This window comes from Equus caballus, chromosome 6 (genome assembly GCF_041296265.1).
Source record: "Equus caballus isolate H_3958 breed thoroughbred chromosome 6, TB-T2T, whole genome shotgun sequence".
Taxonomy (NCBI): domain Eukaryota; kingdom Metazoa; phylum Chordata; class Mammalia; order Perissodactyla; family Equidae; genus Equus; species Equus caballus.
The window spans coordinates 87,165,428-87,190,858 of NC_091689.1; the positions used below are offsets into that span (position 1 = coordinate 87,165,428).

Sequence of the window (25,431 nt, forward strand, 5' to 3'; positions counted from 1 at the left end):
CTCTCATTTTGTAGGCTGCCTTTTTACTCTGTTGATTGTGTCCTTTGAAGCACAGAGGTTTTAAATTTTGATATAGTCCAATTTATCTATTTTTTCTTTTGTTGTTTGTGCTTTTGGTGTCATATCTGAGTAGTTGCCAAATCTAATCTGATGAAGCTTTTCCCCTCTTGTTTTCTTTCAAGAGTTTTATAGTTTTAGCTCTTATTGTTTAGATCTTTGATTCATTTTGAGTTAATTTTTGTATATAGTGTAAGGTCAGGGTCCAGCTTAATTCTTTTGCAGGTGGATATCCAGTTTTCCCAATAACACTTGAAAAGACAGTTCTTTCCCTGTTGAATGATCTTGGCACCCTTGTCAAAAATCGTTTGACCTTATAAACAGGGTTTTATTTCTGGGCTCTCTATTCTATTCCATTGGTCTATATGTCTTTATGCCAACACCCCACTCTTTTGATTACTGTATAGCTTTGTCATAAGTTTGGAAATCGGGAAGTGTGAGACTGCCAACTTTGTTCTTCTTTTTCAAGAATGTTTTAGCTATTCGAGGTGCCTTGAAATTCCAAATGAATTTTAGGATAAATTTGTATTTCTGTAAAAAAAAAACAAACCACCTGTCGTTTGGATTTTGATAGAGCTTATATTGAATCTGTAGATCACTTTGAATAGTAATGACATCTTAAGCGTATTGTCTTCCAATCCATGAGCATGGGATGTCTTTTTATTTATTTGTATCTTCTTTCATTTCTTTCTGTAGTGTTTTGTGGTGTTCAGTATTCAAGTCTTTTACCTCCTTGGTGAAGCTTATTCCTAAGTATATTTTTTTATACTATTGTAAATAGAATTGTTAATTTCCTTTCACATTTTTCATTGTTAGTGTATAGAAATGCAAGAGAGTTTTTTGTTGACTTTTTTTATCCTGCCATTTTGCTGAATTTGTTTATTGCTTCTAACAGCTTTTCTGTGGAATCTTTTTTTTTTTAAACTTTTGAAGATTTTATTTTTTCCTTTTTCTCCCCAAAGCCCCCAGGTATATAGTTGTGAATTCTTAGTTTTGGGTCCTTCTAGTTGTGGTATGTGGGATGCCGCCTCAGCGTGGCTCGATGAGCAGTGCCATGTCCGCGCCCAGGATTCGAACCTACGAAACTCTGGGCCACCTGCAGCAGAGTGTGCAAACTTAACCACTCGGCCACGGGGCCGGCCTCTCTGTGGAATCTTGAGGATTTTCTGCACATAACATCTTGTTACCTGTGAAAAGAACCATATTTTATATTTTAAGTTAACTCTCACACTTATCAAGTAAGGCATATACCCAGTTTAAAAAGTCAGATTGTTTCACAAGGCTTATAGCAAAGGTGTTCCCTGGCCCCATCCCTTCCTATTGTTCCTATTGCCAGAAGCAGCCACTTTCGGGGTTTTTTTAGGATTTTTTTAATGGTATTTTGGCATAATTTGGGATATGGCATATTTATAACTAACAGGGTTATATTGTTATTTCTTTTCAATTTTTCATGGTTTTTCAATTTTAGATGTATATTGCCTTTCTGCTATAGAAGATAACTATTTCTCTTACATCCTGTCCCCCTATCCCTGACTTCCCCTCTTCTTCCATCTTGCAGTTTAAGTTATATCACAATTTTTAGGTAAAGCATTAATCAGTGTTTATATTATGACTTTGTAAGTATTATTCCTAGCTAATCTGTATAATATGCTATGATTATAATTCCTTTCTCGTTCTTTATCTTTTTTGTTTTCTGTAGAGTTAATAATTACCTTGTTTTCTTAGTTTTATTTTATTTAACAAGCAGAAAGCATTTATACGTGACAGGTACTTTCTAAACCCTTTACAAAATTTAATGCACGTGAGGGAATAGTGAAGCACAGAGAGGTAAATGACTTGCTCAAGGTTACAAAGCTAGGAGGTAGCGCAGCCAGTCTCTAAATAGCCAGCCTGGCTCCAGGGTTGTTCTGCTAATCAGTGCACTCTGTTTACCTGTCTACTTTTCACTCTCCTCAAACTTTCTGACAAGTGTAAATCTTTCAGTACATTTAAACAGATCAGGAAATCTATTGTTTAATTTTTTACAAATTGTAGACCTCTATCCTGGAGCTCCCTGACCACCTGCTCTCATTGGGACTGATGGTTTCTCCACAGCTCTGGGTTCAGAGCTCCCTTCACTCTTGTCCTGTCTTTGCCTCTCCTCTGGGCTGGATGCTCTGTTTCTCAAGTCATCCTCTTTGTTGCTTTGCTCCCTCATGGTGGAATGTCTCAGAGTACAAGGGAAATAAATTTTCTGATAACTTGCAAGTCTGGAAATGTATAAACTATTCTAACACTTAATTGGTAATTGATTGGATGTATAATTATTGGTTGGAAATAATTTTTTTTCTCAGAATTTTGAAGGTATTGGTTCATTGTCCTTTCATTTTCAGTATTGCTTTTGAGCTGACTGATGCCATTTTGATTCCTGATCTTTTTTTAGAAACCTGCCTTTCCCCTCTTCCTTGCAAGTGTTTTAGGATCTTTATGCCAGTGTTAAAAGCATTTCATGGCGATGAGCCTTATATAGGTCTTTTCTTATTTAGAGTTGTACATTTATTTCAACCTGGAAATTCATATCCTTTGGTTGTGGGGTCTGTTGTAATTTACTCCCTTCATTTTCTCTGTGTATTTTTTCCAAAGTCTACTTTTAGACTTTTTCCAAGATCAGTCTTTTTCTTAGATTTTCCACTTTTTTATCTTTTAGTTTCACTTTTTGGGATATTTTCTTTATTTTATCTTCTGTTTATCTTCTGGCCCTTCTACAGATATTTTTGATATCTGCTATCATTTATTTTTATTTTTATTTATTATTTTTTTTAGGAAGATTAGGCCTGAGCTAACTGCTGCCAATCCTCCTCTTTTTGCTGAGGAAGACTGGCCCTGAGCTAACATCCGTGCCCATCTTCCTCTACTTTTTTTATATGTGGGATACCTACCACAGCATGGCTTGCCAAGGGTGCCATGTCCGCACCTGGGATCCAAACCGGTGAATTCCCAGGCTGCCGAAGGGGAATGTGTGAACTTAGCCGCTGCACCACCGGGCCGGCCCCTGCTATGTTATTTTTAATTTCCAAGAACTTTTTTTTTGTCTCTGTACGTTCCTTTTTTGTTGAATTTTGTTTTTGCTTCATAGATGAAGAATATTTTTGCTTAAACCTCTTGAGACTATTAATTAATTATTAAGTTTTCTCCTCTTGTCTCCTTTTCTTTTGAGCTCCTTTTTTTGGTTTTCTGTTGCTTTGGTCTTTGATGTCAGAGATTTTCCTTAAATATCTCGTCATTTTTGGCTGTTTGTTTAAGTGGAAGGTATTAATGGACCAGCTGGAAGCCCTGTTGGCATGGGAAGACCTTATCAAATGGTGGACTTCACTATAGGTGATCAAGCTGTTGCATGGGGAGAGACCTGTATGCCATCATTTATAGTGCTTTTCTGTGGGGCTGGTCAGTTTCTGCAGAGAGAAATCCTCCAATCTCCAAGGAGGGGTGGGGTTGGAGAAATGGCTGAGAGGGTTACTTAATACCCATGCTTTCTGTTTAGTACTTATTCCCAACTGACTGTGCTTGGTGGCTGTGAATCCAGAGTCTCTCTGGTGCAACTTCTCCAAAGAATAAAGACTAGTTTTCTTCTGGAGGGGAGGGGAAAGTGGGGGTAGTGTAGCCTGATTGTGCGGCCAACGCTCCTGTCTTTTTAGGTACTTGATGCCTCTAATTTCTGCACCTCTGGAATTTTAGAGGAGAATCACCTTTCTCCTTGTTTTCTTTCTGTCAGGTTTTAGCTTTCTATGCTCTTCTAAGTTATATATCAATTGTCCATCTGGTGTCCAGCTTCTAAAATGTTTGGATCTGTTATCTGTTTCCTTCGTCCTTGGAGGTTTATGTTTTTTAAATACCTTTATAATAATTTCAGTGAGATTTGGGAAGCTTTAAAGATAATTACGTATATTCAATTCAGAATCTCCTAGTCACTCTTCACCCCCCTCCAATGTCTTCCGCCCCCACTGTCCCACTAGAACAGGTATCATAGTCATCAAGTACTTCTCTGTTTTCCCCAGCTTTATTGAGATATGATTAACATATAAGATTGTGTAAGTTTAAGGTGTACAGCTGATTTGATATGCGTATATATCGAGAAATGTTTCCCATGCTGAGGTTAGTTAATACATCCTTCACCTCATATAATTACCATTTTGTTGTTCTTATGATGAATACATTAAAACTCTGATGTCCTAGCAGCTTTCAAGTCCATAATACAATAATACAGTATGGTTAACTATAGTCACCAGTCCGTACATTAGATCTCTGGAACTTATTTATCTTATAACAAAGTTTGTGTCCTTTGACCAACATCTCCCCATTTTCCCAACCTCTCAGCCCTTGGCAACTACCACCACTACTCTCTGTTTCTATGAGTTTGATGTTTTTAGATTTCACATATAAATGAGATCATAAAGTATTTGTCCTTTTTGTCTGACTTATTTCACTTAATGTAGTGCCCTTCAGGTTCATCAGTGTTGTTGCAAATGGCAGGATTTCCTTCTTTTATGTGGCTGAACAAATTCCATTGTATATCTATACCGCATTTTAAAAATTTATTCATTCATTGATGGATACTTAGGTTGTTTTCATATCTTGGGTATTGTGAATAATATGGCAGTGAACATGGGAGTGCAGATACCTCTTCGAATTAGTGATTTCATGTCCTTTGGATATACACCCAGAAGTCAGATTGCTGGATCTAGTAGAGTTCTTTTTTGTGTGTGTGAGGAAGACTGGCCTTTAGCTAACGTCTATTGCCAATCTTCCTCTTTTTGCTTGAGGAAGATTGTCCCTGAGCCAACATCTGTGCCAGTCTTCCTTTCTTTTGTATGTGGGACACTGCCACAGCTGGCTTGATAAGCGGTGTATAGGTCCGCACCTGGGATCCAAACCCACGAACCCTGGGCCGCCTAAGCAGAGCACACGAACTTAACCATTATGCTACCAGGCCAACCCCTGGAGTTTTAATTTAATGAGCAACCTCCATACTGTTTTCCTTAATGGCTGCACCAATTTGCATTCCTGCGAGCAGTGCACCAGGGTTCCCTTGTCTCCACATCCTTGCCAGCAATTATCTCTTGTTTGCTTCATAATAGTTATTCTAACAGATGTGAGGTGATATCTCATTGTGGTTTTGATTTACGTTTTGCTCATAATTAGTGGTGTTGAGCACTTTTTCATGTACCTGTTGGCCATTTGTATGTCTTGGGAAAAATATCTATTCAAGTTCTATGTCCATTTTTTAATCAGATTCTTTTTTTCTTTGCTATTGAGTTGTGTGAGTTCCTTATATATTTTGGTTATTAACCCCCTCATCAGATATATGATTTGCAAATATTTTCTCCCATTTTGTAGGTTGCCTTTTCATTTTATTGGTTGTTTATTTTGCTGTGCAGAAGCTTCTGAGTTTGACATAGTCCCACTTGTTGATTTTTGCTTTTTTGCTTGTGCTTTTGCTGTTATATCGAAAAAATCATTGCCCAGATCAGCGTCAAGGAGCTTTTTTACTGTTTTCTTCTAGGAGTTTTATGGTTTCAGGTCTTACATTTGAGTCTTTAGTCCATTTCAAGTGAATTTTTGTGAGTGGTATAAGATAGGGGTCCAATTTCGTTCTTTTGCCTATGGATATCCAGTTTCCTAGCACCATTTATTGATGAGACTGTCCTTTCCCCGTTAAATGTTCTTGGCTCCTTGTTAATTTGTTGACCACATATGTGTGGGTTTATTTCTGGGTTCTTGATTCTGTTCCATTGGTCTGTGTGTCTGTTTTTATGCCTGTACCATAGTGTTTTGATTACAATAGTTTTGTAATATAGTTTAAAATCAAGAAGTGTGATGCCACCAGCTTTGTTCTTTCTCAAGATTACTTTGGCTATTCGGGGTCTTTTGTGGTTCCATATGAATTTTGGGATTGTTTTTTCTATTTCTGTGAAAAATACCATTGGAATTTTGGTGGGGATTGCATTGAATCTATAGATGACTTTAGGTAGTTTGAACATTTAACAATATTAACTCTTTTGATCCACGAGCATGCGATAGCTTTCCATTTACTTGTGTCTTCTTCAGTTTCTTGTAGTTTTCCTTCTTTGTTTTGTCCTTGTCTAGCTTTGGTCTCAGGGTGATGTTGGTTTTGTAGGATGTGTTAGGAAGTGTTCCATCTTCCTCAGTTGTTTGGAATAGTTTGAGAATAATAGGTATTAAATCTTCTTTGAATGTTTGATAGAATTCTCCTGAGATGCCATCTGGTCCTGGACTTTGATTTTTTGGGAGCTTTTTGATTACTGTTTCAATCTCTTTACTTGTGTTTAGTCCAGTCAGATTCTCTATTTCATCTTGGTTCAGTTTGAGGAGGTTGTGTGAGTCGAAGAATTTATCCAATTCTTCTAGATTGTCCAATTTGTTGGCATATAGTTTTTCATAGTATTCTCTTATAATCCTTTGTATTTCTGTGGTATCTGTTATAATTTATCCTCTTTCATTTCTAATTTTATCTATTTGATCCTTCTCTTTTTTTTCTTAGTGAGTCTGGCGAAGGGTTTGTCAATTTTGTTTGTCTTCTCAAAGAACCAGCGCTTTGTTTCTTTGATCCTTTCTACTGTTTTTTTATTTCAATTTCATGTCTGCTCTAATTTTTATTATTTCCCTCCTACTGACTTTGGGCTTTGTTTGTTCTTCCTTTTCTAATTCTGTTAGGTGTAATTTACGGTTGCTTATTTGAGATTTTTCTTGTTTGTTAAGGTGGGGCTATATTGCTGTGAATTTCCCTCTTAGGACTGCTTTTGCTGCATCCCATATGAGTGGTATGGTGTATTTTCATTTCATTTGTCTCCAGATATTTTTTTATTTCTCGTTTAATTTCTTCAGTGATCCATTGGTTATTTGCTAGCATGTTGTTTAGTCTCCACGTTTGTCATTTTCCAAGCTTTTTTCTTCTAGTTGATTTCTAGTTTCATAGCATTGTGGTTAGAATAGGTGCTTGATATGATTTCAATCTTCTTAAATTTATTGAGGCTTGCCTTGTTTCCCAACATATGGTCTATCCTTGAGGATGTTCCATGTGCACTTGAGAAGAATTTGTATTCTGTTGTTTTTGGATAGAGTGTTCTATATATATCTGTTAAGTCCATCAGGTCTAGTTTTTTGTTTAAATCCACTATTTCCTTGTTGACTTTCTGTCTGGATGATCTATCCATTGATGGAAGTGGGGTGTCAAAGTCCCCTATTCTTATTGTGTTGTTGTTAATATTTCTTTATAGGTTTCATTTTATTTTACTTTATATTTTATTTTATTTGTTGAGGAAGATTAGCCCTGAGCTAACATCTGCCACCAATCCTCCTCTTTTTGCTGAGGAAGACTGGCCCTGAGCTAACATCTATGCCCATCTTCCTCTACTTGATATGTGGGATGCCTGCCACAGCATGACTTGACACACATTGTGTAGGTCTGCACCTGGGATCCAAACCAGCAAACCCCAGGCCACCAAAGTGGAACATGCAAACTTAACTGCTGTGCCACCAGGCAGGCCCTTCTTTTTAGGTTTTAATAGTTCCTTTATGTACTTTGGTGCTCCTGTGTTGGGTGCATATATATTTATAAGTGTTATGTCTTCTTGGTGGAGTGTCCCTTTTATCATTATATACTGTCCCTCTTTGTCTGTCATTACCTGTTTTGTCTTGAAGTCTGCTTTGTCTGATATAAGTATGGCAACACCTGATTTTATTTGTTTGCCATTAGCTTGGAGTATTGTCTTCCATCTTTTCACTCTGAGCCTGTGTTTGTCTTTAGAGCTGGCATGTGTTTCCTGGAGGCAGCATGTTGTTGGGTCTTTTTTTTTTAATTCATCCTGCCACTCTGTGTCTTTTGATTGGAGAATTCAATCCATTTACATTTAGAGTGATTATTGATATATAAGGGCCACCATTTTATCACTCATTTTCCAGTTCTTCTGCATTCCTCTTGTTTCTCATCCTGTGTATTTCAGACTACCAATTCAGTTTGGTAGTTCTCTCTGATGGTTTTCTTAGTTTTCTCTTTATTTATCATTTGTGTCTCTGTTCTGGTTATTTATTTAGTGATTAACATGAGGTTTATATAAAAAATCTTGTAGATAAGAAGGTCCATATTCTGATAGCTTCTTATTTCCTTAGACTAAGGCTGATCCATCCCTTTCCTCTTCCCCTTCTAAGTTATTATGGTCACAACTTATTCCATCTTTATTGTGAGTTTGCGGTTAAAATGACGAGATTATTTTTGATGTTTTCCTTCTCTTTATCTTTGCTGTTATAACTGTTTGCTAACCTACTCTGACAGAGAGCTGCAATTTTCTGATTTTGTCTGCCTATTTGTCTCCTTGCTCAAGGCTTTGTAAACCCTTTCCTTTTTTTTTCAGGTATGAGGGCCTTCATGAGCATTCTTGTAGGGGGCATCTTGTGGTGATGAACTCCCTTAGCTTTTGTTTATCTGGGAGAAGTTTTATTTCACCATCATATCTGAAGGATATTTTCACTGGATAGAGTATTCTTGGATGAAAGTTTTTGTCTTTCAGAATTTTGCAAATATCCTTCCTCTCTCTCCTAGCCTGTAAGGTTTCTGCTGAGAAATCCGCTGAAAGCCTGATAGGGGTTCCTTTGTAAGTCATTTTCTTCTGCCTTGTTGCCCTTAATATTTTTTCTTTGTCATTGACTTTTGCCAGCTTTACTGCTATATATGTTGGAGAAGGTCTTTTTACATTGATATCCATAGGAGTTCTGTTAGCTTCATTCACTTGTATTTCCAGCTTCTTCCTCAGGTTTGGAAAGTTCTCAGCTATTATTTCTTTCAACAAGCTTTCTGCTCCATTCTCCTTCTCTTCTCCCTCTGGAATACCTATAATCCTCATGTTGCATTTCCTAATTGAATTAGCTATTTCTCAGAGAATTTCTTCATTTCTTTTTAGTCTTAGTTCTCTCTCCTCTATCTGAAGCATTTCTATATTTCTGTCCTCCAGGCTACTGATTCCCTCCTCCATAATATCAGCTCTGTTATGCAAGGAGTCCAGATTTTTCTTTATCTCATCCATTGTATTTTTCATCTCCAACATTTCTGATTGGTTTTCTTTTATAGTTTCAATCTCTTCTGTGAAGAAGTTCTTGATTTCGTTGAACTGTCTATCTGTATTTTCTTGTAACCCATTGAGTTTTTTTATAATAGCTATTTTGAATTCTGTCATTTCTGGGTGCTTTATCATTTTCCTTCTGTTCTGGAGTATTAATATATGTTTTCATACTGTTTGATGGTGTGGATTTGTGCCTCCGCATAGTGATAGTATCTGGTCACAGCTTCCACCTACTGCCACTGGGTGGAGGTCAAGAGCTGTGTATTCTGAACTCACCACAACCCTAGCTTGCTCGCTCACAGCTGCTACTTTTCTGTTGTATACACAGGGACTCTGGCTGACTGGCTGAGCTGGAGCGCTGGGTGGGTGGAGGGGAGCTTTCCTTCACCTGCATGATCTTGAGGGTGTTCTTGCTCTGCCCTCGCTGTCTGCTACCTTGGGGTGCTGGCTTGATGAAGCCACACCCGTGATAGCTTAGTCACCTCTGTGTGGGGCTTTCCCATGGGCTGTGAGGGAACTTGGAGAGTGAAGGTGTTCCTGCAGAGAGCCCCCGTCCCCCGTCTCCTCTCAGAGCGGTGTGCAGTCCCACACCCTGAGTCGCTGCTGTTGGAGGAGGGAGAGGAGATCCCCTTACCTCCTTCTACTTCCTCTGGGGGAGTCCAGCACCTCCACCTTCAGACGTATGGCTGCATGGGTCTCTCATATGTCTTTTGTGTTGTGTGAATGTCCTCTGTTGGTATAGGAATGTCCTTTTCATTGTATCTTAGGGGGGAAAATCAAAGGGAGGAGCTCACTCTGCCATGATGCTCATGTTACTCGCTGTTAGAGATGATTAATTGTTCTCCATGCTCCAAGCCACCTTTCCTCCTTCAGTTTCTTTCAGCAGTGTTTTTTTTTTTTAAAGATTTTATTTTTTTTCCTTTTTCTCCCCAAAGCCCCCCAGTACATAGTTGTATATTCTTCGTTGTGGGTCCTTCTAGTTGTGGTATGTGGGATGCTGCCTCAGCGTGGCTTGATGAGCAGTGCCATGTCCGCACCCAGGATTCAAACCAATGAAATACTGGGCTGCCTGCAGCGGAGCGCGTGAACTTAACCACTCGGCCACAGGGCCAGCCCCTTTCAGCAGTGTTTTGTAGTTTTCATTGTACCCTTCTTTCACCTCCTTGTTGAATTTATTCCTAAGTATTTTATGGTTTTGATGCTATGGTAAGTGGAATTATTTTCTTTCTTTCTTTTTTCAGATGGTGTATAAAAATGCAACTGATTTTTATCCTGAAACTTTACTGAATTTGTTTATTGGGTCTCACACTTTTTTGGTGGAGTCTTTAGGATTTTCTATATACAAGATCATGTCATCAGCAAAGAGACAGTTTTACTTCTTCCTTTCCAATTTGGATGCTTAAGTGCTCTGATGAGGACTTCTAGTACCATGTTTAATAAGAGTAGTGAGAGTTAGCACTCTTGTCTTGTTCTTGACCTTAGAGGAAAACAAAAAAATACTTTTGTTGATCTTTTTTATTCTTTTTCTGTTCTCTATTTCATTTACTTCTGCTCTGATCTTTGTTATCCCAGTCTTTCTGCTAACTTTGGGCTTAATTTGTTCTTACTTTTGAAGTTCCTTGAGATGGTTTATTTGAGACCTTTTCCCCCCCCTTACTGTAGGCATTTATCGCTATATAAACTTCCCCTCTTTGCAATATATTTTCAGCATCCCATAAATTTTGGTATGTTGTGTTTCCATTTTTGTTTGTTTTAAGACATTTTAAAATTTCTTTTCTTTCCTTTTTGTTTTTCTTTTTGGTAAGGAAGATTGGCACTGAGCTAACATCTGTTGCGAGTCCTCCTCTTTTTGCTTAAGGAAGATTGTCCCTGAGCTAAATTCTGTGCCAGTCTTCCTCTACTTTGTATGTGCGACACTGCCACAGCATGGCTTGAGGAATGGTGTGTAGATCTGCACTCGGGATCCAAACCCGCAAACCCCGGGCTGCTGAAGCAGAGTGCACGAACCCAACCTCTATGCCACTGGGCCAGCCCCTTGATTTCATCTTTGACCCATTGATTGTTCAGGAGTATGTTGTTTAATTTCTACATACTTATGAATTTTCCAGTTTTCTCTTGTTATCGATTTCTAGTTTCATACCACTTTGGTCAGAAAAGATACTTGGTGTGGTTTCAGTATTTTAAAATTTGCTGAGATTTGTTTTGTGACCTAATACATGCTCTGTCCTGAAGAATGTTCCATGTGCACTTGAGAAGAATATGTATTGCTTTTGGATGGAATATTCTATATGTGTCTGTCAGGTCCATTTGGTCTAAAGTGTAGTTCAAGTCAAATATTTCAGTATTGATTTTCTGTTTGGGTGATCTATCCATTGTTGAAAGTGGATATTGAAGTCCCATACTATTATTGTATTGTTGTCTGTTTCTCCCTTCAGATCTGTTAGTATTTGCTTAATATATTTGTGTGCTCTGACTTTGGGTGCATGGATATTTATAATTGTTATATCCTCTTGATGACTGCTTTATCATTATATCATGACCTTCTTTGTCTCTTGTTACATTCTTTGTCTTAAAGTCTATTTTTTCTGACTTAAGTATAGCTATCCTTGCTCTCTTTTGGTTTCCACTTGTGTGGAGTGTCTATTTCCACCCCTTCACTTTGTTCCTATGTGTCTCCTTGTAGCTGAAGTGAGTCTTTAGTAGGCAGCATGTAGTTGGATCTTGTTTTGTTTTGTTTTAAAGATTGGCACCTGAGCTAACAACTGTTGCCAGTCTTCTTTTTTTTTTTCTGATTTTTCTCCCCAAGTCCCCCCAGTACGTAGTTGTATCTTTTAGTTGTGGTTGCTTCTAGTTGTGGTATGTGGGACGCCGCCTCAACGTGGCCTGACCTGTGGTGCCATGTCCGTGCCCAGGATCCGAACCAGCAAAACCCTGGGCCCCCGAAGTGGAGTGAGTAAACTTAACCCCTCAGCCACGGGGCTGGCCCCTGGATCTTATTTTTTATCCATTCAGGCACTCTGTGCCTTTTGATTGGTGAATTTAATCCATTTACATTTAAAGTAATTATTTCTAGGTAAGGACTTAGTATTGCCATCTTGCTAATTGTTTTCTGGCTGTCTTGTAGCTCCTTTCTTCCTCTCTTGCTGTTTTAATTTGTGAATTGATGATTTTCCATAATGGTGTACTTTGATTCCCTTCTCTTTATCTTATGTATATCTACTACAGGTGTTTGTTTTATGGTTACCTTCAGGCTTTCTTGAAACATCTTATAGATATAACAGTCTATTTTAAACTGATAACAAGTTAACTTTGATTGTATACAAAATCTACTCCCCCCATTTTATGTTTTTGATATCATAATTTATTTCGTTTTATATTGTGTATCCATTAACAAATTATTGTAGCTATCATTATTTCTAATATTTTATCCTTTAACCTTTACACTAGAGGTAAGTGGTTAACGCCACTACATTACAGTATTAGAGTATTTGAATCTGACTAGATATTTGCCTTTACCAGTGTGTTGTCTATTTCAGATGTTTTATGTTACTAGTTAGCATCCTTTCATTTCAGCTTGAAGAACTCTTTTCACTATTTCTTGTAAGGCAGGTTGAATGGGGATGAACTCCCTCAGCTTTTGTTTGTTAAGAAAAAGTCTTTATCTTACTTTCGTTTCTAAAGGACAACTTTCCTGGGTCAAGTGTTCTTGGTTGCATTTTTTTCCTTCTGCATTTTGAATATATCATCCCATTCTTTCTTGGCCTGCAAGGTTTCTACTGAGAAATCTGCTGATGGTCCTGTGGAGGTTCTCTTGTATGAAAGAAATTTCTCTTTCTTGCTGATTTTAAAATTCTTTGTGTTTGATTTTAGACAGTTGTATTAGAATGTGTGTTGGAGAAGATAGTTTTGGATTGAAATTTTGGAGTAAGCTATTACTAGCTTCATGAACTTGGATGTCCAAATCTCTCTCCAGGTTTGGGAAGTTCTCAGCCATTATCTCTTTGAATAAACTCTCTATCCTTTTCTCCCTTCTTCTTCTGGAACTCCAGTGGTACGTAGATTGTTTCTGTTAATGTCCCATAAGTCCCATAGGCTTTCTTCATTCCTTTCCATTCTTTTTTCTCCTCTGACTGGATAATTTCAAATGATCTCTCTTCAAGCTCACTGATGTTTTCTTCACTTAGTCTAGGCCATTGGGTACTTTTAAGTTGGCAAATCCAACTACTGTTTTTTTCAGTTTTCATTTCATGTAACCTCTTAGCTACATTTGCTAGAGTTAACTATTCTCCATTTCTTGAAATACTCTCTTTCCTTGCCTCAGGTAACACAACCTTCTTGGATGTTGCCAACTTAGCCCTTCTCTTTTGATCTCTTTGTTAGTTACTATACTCAATTCCTGAGTGTAGGTGTTCTTTTTTTTTAAATTTTTTTTTTCCTTTTTCTCCCCAAAGCACCCCGGTAGCTAATTGTATATTCTTCGTTGTGGGTCCTTCTCATTGTGGCATGTGGGACGCTGCCTCAGCATGGTTTGATGAGCAGTGCCATGTCTGCGCCCAGGATTCGAACTAACGAAACACTGGGCCACCTGCAGTGGAGCACGCGAACTTAACCACTTGGCCACGGGGCCAGCCCCCATGTGTTAGTTTTCTTTAGGCCTTCTTGCCTTATTTCTAAATATGCTTTCTTCCTAGATTTCACTTATTACTCTGCTAATGGATTAACAGGTTATAATTGCTAGACCAGACCACTTGTCTGTGCCCAACTGCATACTTGATACTTTTTCCTGGAAATCTCATAGCTTATTCAAATTTAACATATTCAAAATGTAATGCTTGCTTTTTAATCTTCAAATTGGCTCTCCCTCCATCTCTATAATATCAGCGAATGATACCACCATCCATCCAGTTACTCAAGTTGGACACTATCCTTTCGTACATCCAATCTATAGGCAGGTGCTGCTGATTCTACCTATAAACTAAATCTCAAATCTTTTTACTTTTTTACGTCTTTACTGCCATATCTCCAATTATAGGCTATATTGTCTCTTGTTTGGACTATTATGGTGGCCTCCTAATTGATCTTCCCATTTCAACTCCTGCCTCACTCTAATTTGTTCTTCCCATAGTAACCAGAGTAATATTTTCAAAACTTAGATCAGATCTTTTGACTTCTCTCTTACATAAAATTATTCACTGACTGTCTGTTGTGTTGGGAGTGAAAGCCGAGTACTTTAACACAGCATAGAAGGTTCTGCCTGCCTTTCCTTCCTTCATTACACTCCAGCTCTGCTGACTTTCTATTCTTTTCAGATTCAGTTGGAAGTCCCACTTTATGTCTTTTGCCCATGTCCACTCCTTCTGGAATGATCCTGTCTTTTATTCTCTGAATGGCTAGTTTCTTCTCCTCCTTGAAGTCTCACTTGAATGTCACCTTTCTGATCGGACTAACTAAAGTAGGTCACAGCCTTCTGTTCTTTTTCTTCTAGCTCATTTATCACAGTGGCTAAGTATACAGTTTATGACTATTTGATTAATGTCTGTATCTCCACCAAGCACTAAATACCAAGACCATCTCTGGTTTAGCTCAGCATTTTGTCCTTGGTACCTGACATAGTGCCTCATATTCAGTATTTGTTCAATGAGTGGATGTGTGCTCCTTTCGTCTTTCGGACACTATGATAAGAGCTTTACATGTATGTTTTAATCCCACAGCAATCTTATTACATAGGTACTGTTACTGCCTCCATTTTACAGGTGAGGTTAAGCAGCTTACCCAAATTCACACAGCTAGCACATGTCAATGCGAGAATTAAACCTAAGTCTCTGATTGTGAGCCTGTGTTTTAACCACTTTCTGCTAGTTAATGGAATCTATAGTGAGGAAAGATACTTTTGAAAAAACATTTAGTGAACATTGATTCATTTCCTACTCAATTGCCAAATGAATAGTGAATAATTGAGTGCTTATATATCTGATTTTTCCTCATTTGTAAAATAAAGACCTTACGTTAGGAATGAAAATGATTTTCCTTGTTAAACCAAATTGAATTATTATTAAATCGTTATTTTACAGTTATAGGCTTTGCAAACTGGTAGGGCTGGCACACTAACATTTCACCCCTCACCTCCCTCCCATTTCAGTTACCAAAGATAATACTTGCCTAGCCCTTAGAGACTGTTAAATGATTTGAGGGTTTCAGTTTGAAGCACTTCTCTTCCTCCACTCCAGCTGAGAAATAAGAAAAGAGTTTGTCAGATGGAAATAAAAACAACACCTTTATTACTGATGAAACTAATATTCAAGAAGGTAGCTTATATCTGTGGGCAAGTGGACTTTCTAGTACTGCCCCAGAATTAGACAAATTTATCCACCGAGCTACAAGCAGTGATCAAAACAAAACCACACAGAAAGCGATAGGCTTCACCATGTGGGGGCTAACCCCTATAGAACCTAACCGCTGTGGAGTCTAGCTGAGTCCTGGAGCCAGAGGGAAGAGCTGTGGTGCTGCTTCCAAAGTTGCCCGTCGCAGCAGTGGTGGCCCGTGAATGCCTGTCCCTCTGCGTGGAAGGAGGCGTGGAGTGGGGAATGGTATTTTCCCCTAAAAGATGATAGTAAGAGTCTCTTGATTTGGTCCATTTTTCACCTATCAGACCAATGCTTAAATCTAGTAGATTTTTTGATGATTGAGGTAAAATAAGTTAACTCTCTTTACCTGTTTTTTTTTGGTGTCATTTTAGACTGTTGATTTGAACACATCTTAAAAATTGATTTTTGGGGGCTGGGCCCGTGGCCAAGTGGTTAAGTTCATGTACTCCGCTGCGGTGGCCCGGGGTTTCGCTGGTTCGGATCCTGGGTGGGGACATGGTACTGCTTGTCAGGCCACGTTGAGGTGGTATCCCACATGTCACAATTAACGGGACACACAACTGAAATATACAACTATGTATTGGGGGGATTTGGGGAGAAAAACCAGAAAAAAAAAAAGGAAGATTGGCAACAGTTGTTAGCTCAGGTGCCAATCTTTAAGAAAAAAAATTGATTTTTTTTCTTTTATAATAACTGGGGCTAATTGTTGACCTTGCCTATAGTTTGTGAAAGCCATTGCTGTTCCTGTGTTTAGAGAAACAGCAGTGGAAAGGATGTGGACTTGGGAGCCAGATGATCCTGAGTCAAAAATAAGACTCTGCTACTTATTAATTATGTAAATTTGGAAAAGCAGTGAACTCCTCTGAAGCTCAGTTTCCTCAGTGATATAAGTCAAAATGGAAATGATACTTGTCTCATTGTCTTCTTTGTAAAGATTATATTAGATAACAAAATCCTCCAGGGACTAGAATATGGTCGATAGCCAGCAAATGTTATTCTCCTCCCTTTTGCCTGAGAAAAGATAATAAAATAATAGGTCAGTTGCAGCTGCCTTGTATTGACTTCCCAGTTTTTTGGGTTTTTGAGATTAACGTCAGCAGTCACTTTGAAAGGCTGGGCCAGGGCCACTTTTACATTGTTGCTATGAGGTTTTCTTTTGATTTTTTTTGTTATGTTTTTATGTCATCGTCCTGTGTTTGTATTACACTTTATGCCTTTTAGAGGCTAACCTTTTCTCTCATTTTCCATTTCTTCATAGCATCTCCATGTACTGCACGTAAGATACAGTACATAATTGTTCAGTTATAGATTCCTTTTTCTATTCTCCAAATACTGACGACTTAATAAAAGGTTTTTGAATGGGTTAATATTTATCTGCTATAAGTCGACCAATCCAATTTCTTCAACAAATAAATTGCAAGGAAAAAAAAGGGATGGATAGGGAACCTGTTGATTAGAAGAGCTGACAGACATAGCCACCAGTCACAATGTGGACCTTATTTGGATCCTATTTCAAACAAACTGTAAGATAAAACAAGACAAAACAATTGACGTGTATGAAACAATTGGAAATTTTTAACTGCAACTATTTTATGAAATTAAGGAGTTATTAAGTTTTTAGGTGATATAGTGATAGTGTGGTTTATGTATTTTAAAAAGAATTTTTTCAGAGTTACACGTTGAAATATTTTGGAATGAAATATCATATTTGGTATTTTCTTTGAAATAATACCGGAGATAGAGAAGTAAGTGGAGCTACAGATGAAGCAAGTTGGTCCATGAATAATTGTTGGAGCTACGTGATAAGTATGTGGGGATTCATTATACTCTTCTGTTTACTTTTGTATACGTTTTCCATAATAAAAAGTAAAAAAATTATTCTTATTAAACTTTGCTTCCCGTCCTCTGAACCAGGACTTTTTTTTTTTTAATAGGTAGGATATGAGCAACTTTAATACTACAACCAGGCTAGTTATTGCTTATGGATACCACTGAATGCAGTTGTCAGGAGTAAGCCTAAGCAAAGATAGAGAAGAAGGGGAAAAGTGGAGGAAGAAAGGAAAGGAGTAAGAGAGGGGAGGGAGACTAGAGAGGAGACAAGTGGGGAGTCGTAGAGGGCTGCCTCTAAACTGTCCGTCTCTTAGTCCCATTCCAAATTTTCTTCCAGTTTCACCTCCAAAGAGTACCTTTATAAGGTGAGTAGGAACCTGAGATTCTGCTCTATAAGTTCTGTCAAAAGTATTTTGTAATAAGGAAAAAGAAAAACAGCTATTTTGTTTTAATATATCAGCCTAAGAGAATAAGGATTTCCCTTTTTTCTGTATTCTTTATAGATCTAGTATATTGTGGCTGTTATGTAAATGGTAGGTCTTTATTTCACTGTGGATACTAGGTCTTGTGGAAATTCTTAGATAATCTTCCCCATCACTATCCAGGAACTGGATAGAACTTGCTCCTCCTCTTTTGAAGACCTTACCCCTTTGTTTACTGTTGGCTTTTGGTCTTTAGTTCCCACTTTGGCAGCAGTCCTCACCTCCACTCCTTACCTCCAGCCTCTGCCCCATTCCCAATTGTAGTTTAAAATCATGAGTGTGATAAACTAGGTTAACACTTTCCCAAGGACTAGTTCTGTTCAGATCATTGTCTTTTTTCAGATTCAAGGTATGTTAGGAATTAGAAGGGCACAGGTCCAGGAGTTGGGCTGTGTAGACTCAAGTCTTTTAATATTCTTTCCTAGTTAAAAAAAAAATAGTATGTTAGATTTTTAAAAGACTTTTTCTTTGTTTTTAAATAGATAATAGATATACGGACTTGGGCTAAAATATAAAAGTTTCAAACAAATATAAATTAAACAAATAAAGGAAAAATCTGTGTTTCACCCTATGCTTTATCTACCTAGTTCTCCTTTCTGGTGGCCATCGTTAGTAACTGTTGCTTGTGTATTTTTATTTATTTATTTATTTTTTTGAGGAAGATTAGCCCTTAGCTAACCTCTGCTGCCAATCCTCCTCTTTTTGCTGAGGAAGACTGGCTCTGAGCTAACATCTATGCCCATCTTCCTCTACTTTCTATGTGGGACGCCTGCCACAGCATGGCTTGCCAAACGGTGCCATGTCCGTACCCGGGATCTGAACTGGCAATCCCCAGGCCGCCGAAGCTGAGCGTGTGCACTTACCCGCTGTACCACCAGGCAGGCCACTCTTTTTTTTTTTTTAATTATTATTTTTTTTATTGAGTTATTGATAGGTTACAATCTTGTGAAATTTCTGTTGTACATTAATGTTTGTCAGTCATGTTGTAGGTGCACCACTTCACCCTTTGTGCCCACCCCCCACCCCACCTTTCCCCTGGTATCCACTAAACTGTTCTTGGTCCGTAGTTTTAAATTCCTCATATGAGTGGAGTCATACACAGATTATCTTTCTCTCGCTGGCTTATTTCACTTAACATAATTCTCTCAAGGTCCATCCATGTTATTGCAAATGGAATGATTTTGTTCTGTTTTGCAGCTGAGTAGTATGCCATTGTATATATGTACCACATCTTCTTTATCCATTCGTCTGTTGCTGGACACTTAGGTTGCTTCCACGACTTGGCTATTGTAAACAGTGCTGCAATAAACATTGGGGTGCACAGGACTTTTGGGATTGCTGACTTCAGGCTCTTTGGATAAATACCCAGTAGTGGGATGGCTGGATCGTATGGTAGTTCTATTTTTAGTTTTTTGAGGAATCTCCATACTGTTTTCCATAGTGGCTGCACCAGTTTGCATTCCCACCAGCAGTGTATGAGGGTTCCTTTTTCTCCGCAACCTCTCCAACATTTGTTGCTATTAGTTTTAGATATTTTTGTCATTCTAACGGGTATAAGGTGATATCTTAGTGTAGTTTTGATTTGCATTTCCCTGATGATCAGCAATGATGAGCATCTTTTCATGTGCCTATTGGCCATCAGTATATCTTCTTTGGAGAAATGTCTGTTCATGTCTCCAGCCCATTTTTTGATTGGGTTATTTGATGTTTTGTGGTTGAGTTGCGAGAGTTCTTTATATATTAAGGATATTAAGCCTTTGTTAGATATATGACTTGCAAATATTTTTTCCCAGTTAGTGGGTTGTTTTTTTGTTTCAATCCTGTTTTCATTTGCCTTGAAGAAGTTCTTTAATCTGATGAAGTCCCATTTGTTTATTCTTTCTATTGTTTCCCTTCTCTGAGAAGGCATGGTGTCCGAAAAGATCCTTTTAATACTGATGTCAAAGAGTGTACTGCCTACGTTTTCTTCCAGAAGCCTTATGGTTTCAGGTCTCACCTTTAGGTCTTTGATCCATTTTGAGTTTATTTTGGTGAATGGTGAAAAAGAATGGTCAATTTTCTTTCTTTTGCATGTGGCTTTCCAGTTTTCCCAGCACCATTTGTTGAAAAGACTTTCTTTTCTCCATTGTATGCCCTCAGCTCCTTTGTCAAAGATAAGCTGTCCATAGATGTGTGGTTTTATTTCTGGGCTTTCAATTCTGTTCCATTGATCTGTGCACCTGTTTTTGTACCAGTACCATGCTGTTTTGATTACTGTAGCTTTGTAGTATGTTTTGAAGTCAGGGATTGTGATGCCTCTCGTTTTGTTCTTTTTTCTCAGGATTGCTTTAGAAATTCGGGGTCTTTTGTTGCCCCATATGAATTTTAGGATTCTTTGTTCTAATTCTGTAAAGAATGTCATTGGGATTCTGATTGGGATGGCGTTGAATCTGTAGATTGCTTTAGGTAGAATGGACATTTTAACTATGTTTATTCTTCCAATCCATGTACATGGAATGTCTTTCCATCTCCTTATGTCATCATCCAATTCTCTCAGAAAGGCCTTGTAATTTTCATTATATAAGTCCTTCACTTCCTTAGTTAAATTTACCCCAAGGTATTTTATTCTTTTTGTTGCCATTGTGAATGGTATTGTATTCTTGAGTTCTTTTTCTGTTGGTTCATTACTGGAGTATAGAAATGCTACTGATTTATGCAAATTGATTTTATACCCCAGGCAGGCCACTCTTGTGTATTATTCTAAAGATATTTCTATGCATATTATATCAGACTTTTAAAAATTTTGTGTCTAAAGTTCTTTGTGACTTGTAAAAAGCAGGCTAGAACAAGGATTGAACTTTATAGAGCTGATGTATTGCTGGATGGTTGCATATATATGTTTTGTTTTGATCTGGAGATAGACTAGGTACACATACCTTTCATATCCTTGGGTTAGGCCACTTCCTTCAAGTGTGTAGTGTTGCGGTGTTTATTGTTTGTTGAATCAAAAATATTTCTATAATGACCAGAGGAGCAGAAGCTTTTCATGACTTTGAGACTTGTTGGGCCTTCATAATACCAGATCCCTCTTCTACGAATCTGATTATTCTTTGAATGGGTGGTGTGAGGGTGAGGAAGAGGAGTGCTGGTGTTTCCTGGCTTCTTGTGGCTTTGTGATCTCTGGATTTCTGACCAAAGTGAAATTGCGTCAAATGATGAAAATAGGGTAAGTTGACAAGATAGGGTAAAGTAAATTATAGGCAGGTGTTATCTTTTTCTCTATCTTTTCCCTATCTGAAGCAACTATATTGTGGAAGAAAGGCAAATATATTTCACTCTAAGCTCTAATGATGCTGCAATTCTTTTTCACTTTGCAACTCCTTCCCCGGCCAAATATCCTCCTGAACACAGATGATCCACCAGCCAAGCCAGATAGCAGAGGGGTTTGGTAATGCAGAGTAGCCCTCAGTGGGGGCTCAGTTGTGTCCCACCCACATTTTCCCCAAGCATTTGGCTGTCGTGTTCAAACTTCAGCTGCTTAACCTTCGAAGATCCTTTTTGTGTCCTGACAAGTTATTGGACTTTTTGCCATCTGTTTCCTGTTACATATGAGGTATTGCCACACTGACATGCACCCACGAAGTGGTGGCATGGGGGTTATTCCTTGGGTTGCAGGCATGGGCTTGTGCTGCCCAAAAACACTGTGCCTGAAAGAGCCATATACTTCTGTTGAGGGCTCTTGCTCAAGTCGGTCTGCGTAAGCACCAGTCTTATGTAAGAGATTCTCTTCTAGCTTATTTGATTCATAGTTCAAATGCCTTTCTTCCTTAAATGTTCTACTCTGACTAGCTATTACCTGTTGCCAGAGAACTTAGAACTGCTCCCTTTCCAGAAGGGAGAGAAACAAAGGATGTAGGGTCATGTAAAGGGCTGCTTTACGTGTTTACTCAGCTGTTTGCACTGGTTTAGAGACTGTCCTTATTTAGGGTTTTTGTTACTTGCTTCTGCTTAACAAAAAGCAAGGTGGGTATACCAGGGAAGGTTAAAATAAGACTGAGCCTCAGTTTCCAAGTTTTAAAAGGGAAACCACACATCCCCTGCTCCACAGAGCCGTCGGGACGATCAAATGAAATCATAAATGTGATAGGACTTAAGAGACTGTTGAAGTGTTAGACAAATAGAACAGAATTCTGCTTTAAACTGTGCCTCGAGAGTTTTTGCACAGTGAAGAAGTTCTGTATTAAATCTTGAAGAAAGTTTCTCGAGAGCTTCTGGCACAAATCCTCTTCTACCTGAGTCTTTAAGGTAGAATGGTTGGTTCATCATTCGGGGCCTTGAAAAGAAATAAATGGCACACCTGAACTGAATAATTTGAGAAACGTGATAAAGGGACTATTTACAAAGGGATTTAGGGAAACCAGTGAGAGAGAAGGGCAGAGACCATATGACCGGCAATTATGGAGCCTACATTACCTCTAAATCTAGAAGGGCAAAGGACTGAGAGAGACCACTAATATCTAAGGGTAGCTATATGCTGAGAACTGGGGGCTAGAGTGGAGGTATGCAGCCAAATCATGGTGTTCTGGTAGCAGAAGGAGCGAGGAAAATGAGTCCCGTGATCTCATTCTCCCCCTGCCCTTTGATCTCCTACTGGTGTACATTTGGTTAGCCAAACACAACTGGAAGCCAGAGGGCAGGGGAGCCTGTTCATACACTCTATGTGGTCAGCTTCCTGGGGCACAAAGCAAGGTGGACAAGAGTGGCAAGTGGATCTGGAAGGGCAGTGAGTTCCTGGGCAGTATGTTGTGGCTGTGTCCTTAACTGAGGATTCTACAGTTATTTAGGCTTAGAGTTTTAAAATGTCACTTTTGTGCTTGAGACCCAATTTGAGTACCACCTGGTATGAATGTAACTAACTCCCTGGAGGCTGTGTGGTTGGTGCATCTTACTGTTACCACCTTGGTGTTCAAGGGATGTGGGGAAACAGATTGCTTGTTGTAGTGGTAAGAGCCATGATGAAAGAGAAGAGGGGAGGAGACGAGGAGCTGGTGATGGTGTCAGGTTTACTTGAGCTAAGAGGAAATTGTGGAAAGTGCTGAGAGTCACCTTTTAAAACCAGATATGGTGGACACATGCATGGGGTGTGTTCTCTGGCTCTGGCTCTTTATGTTCCAGAGATGCCTTTCTTTTTTTGTTTTGCTTTTAATGTTGTTACTATTTTTTTCCAAAGGAGGCTTGCAGGAAATATCCCTTTCTTGCTCTGATATGATTTAATGTCTAATTCATATTACCACTTGAATTTCAATAAAATATATTAATCTTGTGACTTTTCTACCTGTAAGTGAAGTAGGATGATGCCAACCTAGGCTGAATCCTATCCTAGTTCATGCTTACCTGTGGTAGCCTGACATCTCAAGATGTTTTTAATGGTTGGAATGTCCTCTTCTCTCCACCCATCCCCATCAAATTTTTATAATAACTTTATTGAGATGTAATTCACATACCGTACAATTCACCCATTTAAAGTGTACAATTCAGTAGCTTTTAGTATGTTCACAGAGTTGTGCATCCATTATCATAATTTTAGGGCATTTTCATTACTCCCCAAAAAACCTCACCTACTTAGCCGTGACCCCCCCAAATTCTCGCAATACCCTCTTCTACCAGCTATAGGTAATTACTAATCTACTTTCTGTCTCTAAAGACTTACCTGTTCTAGACATTTCATATAAAGGGCATTTCATATAAATCATACAAAGACATTTCATATAAATCATACAACATGTGGTCCTTTGTGACTGGCTTCTTTCACTTAGCATGTTTTCACGGATCATCCATGTTGTAGCATGTGTACTCCATTCCTTCTTATAGCTGAATGATAGTCTCACATATGGATATACTACATTTTATTTTTACATTCATCAGTCAATAGACATTTGTGTTGTTTCTACTTTTGGCTATTATAAATAATGCTGCTGTGGAATTCTTGTACAGCTTTTGTGTGGACATATGTTTTCAGTTCTCTTGGGTATATACTGAGGAGTGGAATTGCTGGGTCATGTGATAACTCTGTTTTTAACCTTTTGGGGAACTGCCAAACTGTTTTCCAAAGTGGCTGCATCATGTTACATTCCCATCAGCAGTGTGCAAGGGTTCCAATTTCTTCACATCCTCAGCAGCACTTGTTATTTTTGATTATAGCCATCAAAGTTACTTTTTTTTTTTTTGAGGAAGATTAGCCCTGAGTTAACATCCACTGCCAATCCTCCCCTTTTTGCTGAGGAAGATTGTTGCTGAGCTAACATCTGTGCCCATCTTCCTCCATTTCATATGTGGGACTCCTGCCACAGCATGGCTTGATGAGCAGTGTGCAGGTCTACACCCAGGAGCCGAACCCGCAAACCCTGGGCTGCCGAAGTGGAGTGTGTGAACCTAACCACTACATCACCAGGCCGGACCCCATGAAAGTTACTTTTGATTAAAGCCATAGTTTCTTTGTTATAGCCATCCTTGTGGGTGTGAAGTGGTATCTCATTATGATTTTGATTTGCATTTCTCTGTGCCTCCCCATTCAAAGTTTAATATCCTATTCTTTCTTCAGGGTACAACTCCAACATCTTCTTGAGAAACTCTTTCCAGGAATTGTTTCTTTTTTCATGCTCATATGCCATTTTGCCTGGATCCCGTTAGCACACATATTTCATGCCGCTGGGCATCTAGATTGTAAGCTCTGGTTTGTGAATTCCTTAATGGCTCCTTGTGGCTGTGTGTTTAAATTCACGTGAAGAGTGAAATAGTTGAACTATGAAATCGTTCACTCTTCCTTTTCTTCATCTCTGAGTCCCCACTGCATCAAGCAGGGCTTGCACATAGTTGGTATTCAGATATTTATTCAATGACTCAAATAGTGCAGAGTCTCGTGAGTGATTATTAGGCGATCTGTTACTTCTTAGGGAAAGTGGACTTTCTCTTATTAGGAGATATTATGACAGAACCCAGGAAATAATGTATTTTAGACAAAAATTTTCAGATACATTATATGTCCTAGAGACCACTGGCTCCAGGAACATGTCTTATGCATCATCCATATCCAGGTTGCAATAGGAATTTTGATGTCAGGCCACTAGATTGGATATCTGTGAAACTTTTTTAGGGGTTTATTAAGATGATGCAAAATTAGCAAATCTCCAGGTTTTTTGTTTACTGCTTTTAGCAAATATCCATGCCTGTACTGTGCACCGGGAACTTAGCCAGGGACTAGATGTGGGATGGGGTTTTCTCCTGCTCTGGTGGTAATAAAGTTAAGGGCCCAGGATGGGGCTGGCTTTGATGGCAAATGAATGGATACAGGATTTGTGAATTTTATTAAACCATGCAAAATGAATACTTGATCAGAGAAGCTAGTTTTCAGAATAATGAAGTGTTTTACTTACATTGGATTTTAATTAACAAGTAGCTCCTCTGACTGGATCATTCTCTTAAAGATCTGATGAAAACTTGGTGATTGGGAAGTAGGCACTGTATCACCCCTCCCTGTATGATCTCTTGAAAGAGAGCAAAAGGAAGAACACTGTCTTGTCTCCCAGTTTCCTGTAACTCAGCAGG

General features: G+C 38.5%; 1 protein-coding gene across 24 annotated transcripts in view; it reads left to right on the forward strand.

Moving 5' to 3' along the window:
* RBMS2 (RNA binding motif single stranded interacting protein 2) overlaps positions 1 to 25,431 on the forward strand; it is an 83,150-nt gene that overhangs the window by 27,592 nt on the left and 30,127 nt on the right. The gene's annotated exons all lie outside the window — the stretch shown is intronic.